Below are 10,198 nucleotides of genomic sequence, written 5' to 3'. Positions count from 1 at the left end.
TGGCCTCATAGAATGAGTTTGGAAGTATTCCTTCCCCTGCAATTTTTTGGAAGAGTTTGAGAAGGATGGCTGTTAGCTCCTCTCTAAATGTTTGATAGAATTCACCTGTGAAGCCATCTGGACTTGGCCTTTTGTTTGTTGGAAGATTTTTAATCACATTTTCAATTTCATTACTTGTGATTGGTCTGTTAATATCTTCTATTTCTTCCTGATTCAGTCTTGGAAGGTTAAACCTTTCTAAGAATTTGTCCATTTCTTCCAGGTTGTCCATTTTATTGGCATAGAGTTGCTTGTAGCAGTCTCTTAGAATGCTTTGTATTTCTGCGGTGTCTGTTGTAACTTCTCCTTTTTCATTTCTAATTTTATTGATTTGAGTCCTCTCCCTCTTTTTCTTGATGAGTCTGGCTAATGGTTTATCAATTTTGTTTATCTTCTCAAAGAACCAGCTTTTAGTTTCATTGATCTTTGCTATTGTTTTCTTTGTTTCTATTTCATTTATTTCTGCTCTGATCTTTATGATTTCTTTCCTTCTGCTAACTTTGGGTTTTGTTTGTTCTTCTTTCTCTAGTTCCTTTAGGTGTAAGGTTAGATTGTTTCCTTGAGATTTTTCTTGTTTCTTGAGGTAAGCTTGTACAGCTGTAAACTTCCCTCTTACAACTGCTTTTGCTGCATCCCATAGGTTTTGGATCATCGTGTTTTCATTGTCATTTGTCTCTAGGTATTTTTTTATTTCCTCTTTGATTTCTTCAGTGATCTCTTGGTTATTTAGTAACGTATTGTTTAGCCTCCATGTGTTTGTGTTTTTTATGTTTTTTTCCCTGTAATTGATTTCTAATCTCATAGCATTGTCGTCAGAAAAGATGCTTGATATGAATTCAATTTTCTTAAATTTACTGTGGCCTGATTTGTGACCCAAGATGTGATCTATCCTGGAGAATGTTCTGTGTGCACTTGAGAAGAAAGTGTAATCTGCTGTTTCTGGATGGAATGTCCTATAAATATCAATTAAATCTATCTGGTCTGTTGTGTCATTTAAAGCTTCTGTTTCCTTATTTATTTTCATTTTGGTTGATCTGTCCATTGGTGTAAGTGAGGTGTTAAAGTCCCCCACTATTACTGTGTTACTGTCGATTTCCTCTTTTAGAGCTGTTAGCAGTTGCCTTATGTATTGAGGTGCTCCTATGTTGGGTGCATATATATTTATAAATGTTATATCTTCTTCTTGGATTGATCCCTTGATCATTATGTAGTCTCCTTCCTTGTCTCTTGTAACATTCTTTATTTTAAAGTCTATTTTATCTGATATGAGTATTGCTACCCCAGCTTTCTTTTGATTTCCATTTGCATGGAATATCTTTTTCCCTCCCCTCACTTTCAGTCTGAATGTGTCCCTAGGTCTGAAGTGGGTGTCTTGTAGACAGCATATATATGGGTCTTGTTTTTGTATCCATTCAGCAAGCCTGTGTCTTTTGGTTGGAGCATTTAATCCATTCATGTTTAAGGTAATTATAGATATGTATGTTCCTATGACCATTTTCTTAATTGTGTTGGGTTTGTTTTCGTAGGTCCTTTTCTTCTCTTGTGTTTCACACTTAGAGAAGTTCCTTTAGCATTTGTTGTAGAGCTGGTTTGGTGGTGCTGAATTCTCTTAGCTTTCGCTTGTCTGTAAAGCTTTTGATTTCTCCATCGAATCTGAATGAGATCCTTGCCAGGTAGAGTAATCTTGGTTGTAGGTCTTTGCCTTTCATCACTTTAAGTATATCATGCCACTCCCTTCTGGCTTGTAAAGTTTCTGATGAGAAATCAGCTGTTAACCTTATGGGAGTTCCCTTGTATGTTATTTGTCTTTTTTCCCTTGCTGCTTTCAATAATTTTTCTTTGTCTTTAATTTTTGCCAGTTTGATTACTATGCGTCTTGGCGTGTTTCTCCTTGGGTTTATCCTGTATGGGACTCTCTGCACTTCCTGGACTTGGGTGGCTATTTCCTTTCCCATGTTAGGGAAGTTTTTGACTATAATATCTTCAGATATTCTCTTGGGTCCTTTCTCTCTCTCTCTTCTCCTTCTGGGACCCCTATAATGTGAATTTTGTTGTGTTTAATGTTGTCCCAGAGGTCTCTTATGCTGTCTTCATTTCATTTCATTCTTTTTTCTTTATTCTGTTCCACAGCAGTGAATTACACCATTCTGTCTTCCAGGTCACTTATCCGTTCTTCTGCCTCAGTTATTCTGCTATTGTTTCCTTCTAGTGTATTTTTCATTTCAGTTATTGTATTGTTCATCTCTGTTTGTTTGTTCTTTAAATCTTCTAGGTCTTTGTTAAACATTTCTTGCATCTTCTCGATCTTTGCCTCCATTCTTTTTCTGAGGTCCTGGCTCATCTTCACTATCATTATTCTGAATTCTTTTTCTGGAAGGTTGCCTATCTCCACTTCATTTAGTTGTTTTTCTGGGGTTTTATCTTGTTCCTTCATCTGGTACATAGCCCTCTGCCTTTTCATCTTGTCTATCTTCCTGTGAATGTGGTTTTTGTTCCACAGGCTGCAGGATTGCAGTTCTTCTTGCTTCTGCTCTCTGCCCTCTCCTCCATGTTTCTTAATGGCTTAATAGTTCATTTATTTTTATTTCTGAGTAATATTCCATTGTAAGGATGTACCACAGTTTGTATATCCATTTGTCTACTGAAGGACATCTTGGTTGCCTCCATTTGGGTAATTATGAATAAATCTACTAAAATCATTCACATGCAAGTTTCTCTGTGGACATAGATTTTCAACTCAGTTGGGTAAATATCTACGAATTTGATTGCTTGATCATATAACGCTATTTTAGCTTTGTAAGAAACTGCTAACTTTGTTCCAGAGCGATTGTATCATTTCGCATTCCAACTGGCAATGAAAGAGAATTCCTGTTACTCCACATCCTTGTCAGCATTTGATATTGTCAGTTTTTTGAATTTTGGCCATTCTATATGTATGTAGTGGTATCTCATTGTTGTTTTAATTTTAGAAATAATGGCATATAATGCTGAACACCTTTTCATATGCTTACTTGTCATCTGTAAGTGAGGTGCCTTTTCAGATCTTTTGCACCATGTTAAAATTGAGTTCATTTTCTTACTGTTGAGCTTTAACTGTTCCTTGTATATTTTGGCTAATAGTCCTTTATCAGATGTGTCTTTTGCAAATATATTCTCACAGTCTGTGGCTTGTATTTTAATTATCTTAACGGTGTCTTTTGCAGAGCCAAAATTTTAAAATTTTGATTAGATGTCATCTGTTTTCCAGTGTCATGATTGGATTGGGATAATCCTTAGATAAAGTTCCTGGCCTTGAGGGCTCTGGGAAAAAAATGGCTACCCACTTGCTACCTATACTTGCTCCTGTTGGTCTGCTTTAGAAACCTGTATTATATTTTTAAGTACATGGAAGAACAGAAGGTTTTGTTAAAAACTTACATTTGAAACTCAGCATGACAAATATATAAGTCCCCAAATGGAAGATAGATAAGTGGCAGTTACTTTTATGGCCTTTCATGGGAATTTTTTTTTCCAATAATTCAACTGTAATATGATCATCTGAAGTAAAACCACAGATAATTTCATTTGTGTTCTCAAGATTTAAATCACTTCGGCTTTTAAAGTAGTTATTAGAGGGGAACGAAGTAATTCACTCTAGAATCTTTTCTTTTAGGACAGTTATAAGGAAATAAGTAATATTAGGCTCTAGTCATTGTTTGGACTTTAGGTTTTGTTTTTTGTTTTTAACTAAAGAAAATTGCTGTAAGTTTCACTATGCAACCCCTTTACATAAGTCCCAAATTCTTTTTATGGCAAAAAATAATTTTCACTGTTTGGCTCTGACTTGCTTTCCCAGCATTATTCACTCCATTTTCACTCTTCTCACACATATTTGGTAATACCCAAAGTTTTCAGTTGAACTCTGGACTTTTGCATGTACTGTTTTTGCTGCCTGAAATGCCCTTTCCACCCTAAATTTTTCTTTCCTTGGTAAATCCTACTTATCCTTCAAGGCCCATTTCAATGAGCACTTCTGGCCAGGGTAGACATTTAATCTTATATCTATTAGCTCTGATAACTTTTGATGGTAATTGCTTACCTGTCAATATTTTCTCCTGGAGAGGCAGCTCCTAAAAGGAGGGGGGCATTATTTAATTTTTTTTCATTTTCTGTCTCTCCAGTATCTAGTATGATGTTTCACTCATGGTAATTGCTCAACAAATGTGTGTTGGAATATTACGGATAGTAGATCTATCTCTTGCAGTCCTTACCTATAGCTAGAGAAACATCTGGTTGTCTATTGGCTCATGAAGACTTCATGAGGGCCAATCACAGCAGAAACAAAATTCTTTCCAATGATCATTTACTACTTTTATATGATTGAAGAAAAGAGGATGGATTCTTTTTCTTTTCCCTCCAGTTGTTCAACAGATTTAATCAGGTTGCACATTGATGCCAAGTTACATGCAAGATATACCCGTTGTTTATTGTAAGATAACTTTAAAAGGCCAAATAAGAAGCTGCAAATGATCACTTTCTCTAGAGATCTTTATATTGGTGACATGAAGCTATATGATTCAATAAAAAATAAATAAATAGGTAAATAAATAAAATCTTCTTTGGGAAAAAGTAGGTGGAAGATTCATTCTTGATGAATTCTCTTAATTGTTAACGGATGTCCTTCAAAGTACAATGTTGACCATATGCTTTATTATAATGTAGTGAAAATACACATGACTCTAGTTCTGGCTGCCTCATGGTATAGTGCTTGGTACATTAGAGATAATCATAGCTACTCAATTGGTATTTATTGAGTCAATAGAGACAAATTAATGAATTTAAGAGAGTTCTTCACATCCTACATCCATTCTAAATAAGTGCTGCAGAACTATTTTTAGATCCTCCCTCTTTTCAAGGTTTTCATGTGAGGTCAGAAGTGTTTAGATAAGAAGAGAATCATGAACAGGCTTATCTCTCTTGCATATACAGCCATGCTTTGTGGATTGATTAACTTTCATGTAGAGCTATGGGGGTGTGTCTGCAAGGACTGCTGGATTGGCTGTGCTCATCATGGAGTATGTGTTCATTTCTATGTCCAGTCTTATGATGTGTACTCTGAGGGGTCCAGAAGGTTGACACGTGGTCATTACTCCCCAGAGATAATCATTTAGTCACAGGGAACATAAAATGACTTTGGAACAAGTAGAAAATCATTGCAGGAAAGAGCTGGAGGTGGAAAGTATGGAAAGTAGTTTGATTGGCACTCTCCCAGTCCTACACATTGTCCATCTGACCCAAGTTCATTGCTGGTCATTTATCCTCTTGTTTATTTATTTACTCATGTTCATTCATTAAACAAATATGAATTGACCACTACTATATTTCAAGTATCTTGCTAGATGCAGAGGATATAACAGTGAGTAAAAACAGAGGCCATTCCTGGCAATAAACAAAGAGTAATATAATAAATGCAAAATTACAGTTATGGTAAGAGCTGCAGGGGGAGAAGCAGCAATGAGTCTAAAGACTCTGGCATATTGATCATTGACTCCAGTGTCTTGCATGTTGCCTGGTGCTTAGTAGTTACCTAAAATATTTTAGGAATGAATTAGAATACACTTTTGAGGTAGTGAGAGAAAATTCCATTTACTTTGCCCTGTACCTACCTACCCACCCATGTTCTTTGAGTGATCATTCACTACCCTGATTGTAAATTAATATCTCCCTAATTTTTTAAAGAGGCTTTAATTAATTACGAGATCATAACATTTCAGTCTAGTCAAAGTCATTTAGGTTTGCCTGATATCAGGACTTTAACTCAAATCTTCAGTTCTGGCTCCTTGACCACTTCGACTTTCCATAAAACCACGACATGTTAGAGGCAATGTGTTGTGGGCAGGGAAGAAAGTGGGACACACAATTCTGCCTGACAATTTGCTAACTTCTGAGACCTTGGAATAATAATGCCCTGTCACTTACTATTAAGAGACTCATTTGAGACTATGTAATACAAACATAGATATAATTACATTAAACGTAATAGTCATTCCCTAAGCACAGCTGTGCATAGGGCAGGGAAAGCTAAACTAATAGAATCACAGCTAAAAGAAAGTGTGTTGATTTTTTTATTCATTGTATTATTTTAAGTTATATATGCAAATAGTTTACAGTCAAATAGTTCTACAAAATTTATTTTGGAAAACAGCACAATCCTATCTATTTCTTCACATTTTCCCTGCCTTGGAGGTAACTACATTCGACTCTTTTCGATGATTATTTTGGTATTTACCTTCTTCATGTTTCCAAGTAACTTTATTGAATTGGTATTTTTAAACTTCAATTTCAGTCATTTTATATTTACTCCCCACTCTGCAAATTAATTAATTAAAAAAATTCTTTCACTGTCCCTTTTACCCATGCATGACTTCTCATTCTACCATTTCCCTAAAATAGTGTGCTTGCTTAGAGCAATATGCAGGGTTTACATATTTACGAGTAAGTAAATGTTATTTATAACAGAGCCTCATAGCAAATTATAATAATTCTTTTACTGTAAAACTCCTTTCTTATAGTTAAGAATCATCTTGCTTTAATATATGCTAGTTTTCTCTGTATTGATCCGGAATTTAACCTCAAAATCTTTGCCGATTGTCTAACTCTCTTCTCAAGAACTCAGACTCATTAGATACCCAGAAACTCAGTTTCTTCTTCCTAAAGATGTATTTCCTGGAGCCTTCTGACTTGCTCCCATGTGGACAGGGTGCCCTATATGCATGTCACCTAACTATCATCCCAAGATGTCCTTGACTATTATCCTGGGAATTGAAGTCATCTCTTTCCTATGATGAATTTTTTCCCCCTTTGTGTCATTTCATTCTAGTACCAAAATATGAGTAGCTTCACATGACAAAAGTTGTTTATCCCTTGTATAAGGTTCTCTGCAGGTCTGGATAACTCTGGATGACTTTCCAGGATGGCTCTGTTGCAGGAAGGGAGACCCCTTGTCTAACACTCGGAAATGAATTGTCCGAGGAGACACACATACTGACAAAGCAAGAGACTTTATTGGGAAGGGGCACCCGGGTGGAGAGCAGCAGGGTAAGGGAACCCAGGAGAACTGCTCTGCCATGTGGCTCGCAGTCTCAGGTTTTATGGTAATGGTGTTTGTTAGTGTCCGATTGTCTCTGGCCAATCATCTTGCTTGGCCCATATTTGGTCTGACTCAGGATCCTTCCTGGTGGTGGGGGCATCTCACAGCCAAGATGGATTCCTGCAACAGGTATTCTGGAAGGTTGGTAGGACATATGGACTGGTGTCTCCCCTTTTGGCCCCTCCTGAATTCTCCTGGTTAGCTTTGGGTGGCAGCACCGTGTTCCTTATCTCTTACCTCTTGTGAGACAACTCATGCAAGTGGTGATCATCGTGCCTGGTCAAGGCAGGCAGCTCTGGTCAACGGTTCCCTAACAGCTCTACTCTTTGTTGGACCAGCATCCCAGGTGACTTTGATATTGTGGTGACTCCACATTGATGTGCACGTCCGTGATGGCAGAGGACGGGAACAAAAGCATGGAGTACTGTGCACCAGCTCTTAAGTGCTCCCATCTGGAAGTTTCATTGTGCCTTATGGTCATATTTTATTGACCACACCAAGTCACCTGGCCATGCTAACTGCAAGGGTGTGGAGAAATGCGTGTTTGGAAGGAGAGGATAACTGGAAATACAAATGTGTAGCTTAATGTTCCCACATCTGTTCTGCACACTTCAGATCCTCTTGACTGTCTGATCATCACCTCTTTCTTAATCCAGCCACACTGTGACAATCAGTTCTGTGAGTACACCCAGCAGCTTCAGGAAGGAGCAACACAGAGCAGCTCAGCTTGGACCCGCACGGATGCTTCTTGCTTCTGGTTCTGAGCTTCTCTGACAACTGGAGCCACTTGATGCTCATGCATGTGCCCCTAAAAGCGCTTATAACCAAGCAGGACCCTATGGGGTCTTTTGGGACAGACTCCTCCCCCATATCCTCTTCTTTAGCTCCTCTCTGAAGTACCTAGATAATAGTATCTGATGCACATTTCCTGAGTTGTGTTACAGATGCTAATCCCCCCACCAAATGAAAGACATTATCTACCTGATGACCATGAGCACATAGCCACCAGACCTCCTGGAGCCTGAGGATTGATAATGTTAACCCCTGTGACATTGCCCTGTTACCTCACCATAAACCAATTAGAAAATTGTGTGTGAGCTGATCACACACTGTGGGACTCCCCTCCCTTACCTTGCCTTTAAAAATACTTTGCTGAAACCCATCAGGGAGTTTGAGCTCTTTGAGTATTAGCTGTCCTGGACTCCTTGTATGGCACTTTACAATAAATGCTGTACTTCCTTCATGGCAAGCTGGTGTCAGTAGATTGGCTTTATTGCACATGGGTGAGTGGACCCAAGTTTTGGTTCAGTAACAAGCTGAAGACTTGGCACCCTCAGGAGAAACTTGGACCAGCATTGGACAGGAACTAAATGACAAATTCTTCCCCATTTCTTCCCAGGAGGAATCTCCTGAAAAATATATTCTTCTTTCCCTAATTTGCTCCCCACACCCCTCACTCCTGCTCCTAGGATCAAACTTCCTAATAAAACACTACTTGCCCCGGGCTTGGTGTTCTGGCCAAACTGGGCTAATATAGCGTGTATTTTACTTTCTTGGTTTTCTATCCTGTTTTGTTGGAGGAAAGGTGTTGCCTAAGACAGGGTACATGGGGGGGTAAATTTTTTGTAACCTTGATGTCTGAAAATATTTTAACAGCAATTGATGAGAATTTTGCCTTTGTATGGAGCTCAAAGTTGGAAACAATTTTGCTTTGGAATCCTGAATGTATGGTTCTCTACCTTCTAGCTTCCAGCTACTGAGAAATCTAAAATCCACTTTGGAACCTCTTATGTAAGTTGATTTTTATGTTTACATTTTCTGGAGGCTTTTTGGATCATCTCTTTATCTCAGTCTGAAATATATGACTCTATGCTTTGGTAGAAATTCAATACTCTTGGGTTATTTTATTGCTAATTTTTTTTCATCCCTGTTTTCTTTGTGTTCTTTTTCTGGAGATCTTACCATTCAGATATTGAATATTCTAAACTTGCCTTCGAATTTTTTTATTACTGTGTGTCTTTTTCCTTTGTTCTACATTCTGGGAGATTTCTTCAAATTTACCTTTCAAATCTTCTATTGACTTTTTCATTTCTGCTCTCAAATTTTAAATTTCTCCAAAACCTCTTTTTTTCTTGAATTAAAAAAACAAATCCCTGTTCTTGTTTAAAGTTCGCAATATTTTTTCGTATCTCTGCCAGCATTCTGGGAGTTGAGTGGGACTGAGATATAGAGTTGTGGGTAAGGTCTCAGCATCCTATATGCATCTGTCCCCTTAACTTCTCAGTTCTCAGTTCAGAATTTCCTGCCTGATAATGATCCAGTTTGTCCCACTCCAGAGAACATTTGCGTTCTTTTGCAAGGTGGGAGTGAAACAGTGACCATTTGTACCATTCGAGGGAGGTGATCTGAGCCTCTGATGGTTCCTTTAACCAACTTTGACCAGTCCTCTGTGCTTTTGGCATTAGCTGCAGCACTCCTTCCAGAGGAGATTGTTTTGCCAATTCCCAATTCCCAATGCTTTGGAGAATTCTTTGGTGAAAATCTGGTTGGTTCTCAGTTTTCTTACTGCTAGGATTCAGTTTCCTAGGTCTGCTAGCATTTACCACTGTCCTGTTTTCTCTCCAGCTCCCAAAGTGTTGCCAATATCTCTGACGTCATTCTCATTCTTGTAGGGTTATAACTACATAAAGATCTTTTTACTGTCATTTTAGTTGGCTTTTGAGAGTGTTTTGAAATAGATGATTGTATTCAATCAGCCATCTTTACACAGAAGTCTTTAGATGGTCTATTTTATGGATTATATTTGCATAACGCAATAATATCAAGCATATAGCCTGCAAATTTACTTTTTGGAAGAAACAAATATTTTGAAAATTTTAGTCAATGTTCAACTCATTGGTATAATAACATATATTAAAATGGCATTAAGATTGTACATTTCATGAAGTTATGTAACGGGACCATGCAAATTTCATTACACAGAGGATTTGCGATGGGACTCTTTCTCAGTCCCAGCACTACTGACATTTT

Source organism: Eschrichtius robustus, chromosome 5, assembly GCF_028021215.1.
Source record: "Eschrichtius robustus isolate mEscRob2 chromosome 5, mEscRob2.pri, whole genome shotgun sequence".
Taxonomy (NCBI): Eukaryota; Metazoa; Chordata; class Mammalia; order Artiodactyla; family Eschrichtiidae; genus Eschrichtius; species Eschrichtius robustus.
The sequence above is the reverse complement of the archived record's forward strand: the minus strand, read 5'-3'. Positions refer to the sequence as shown.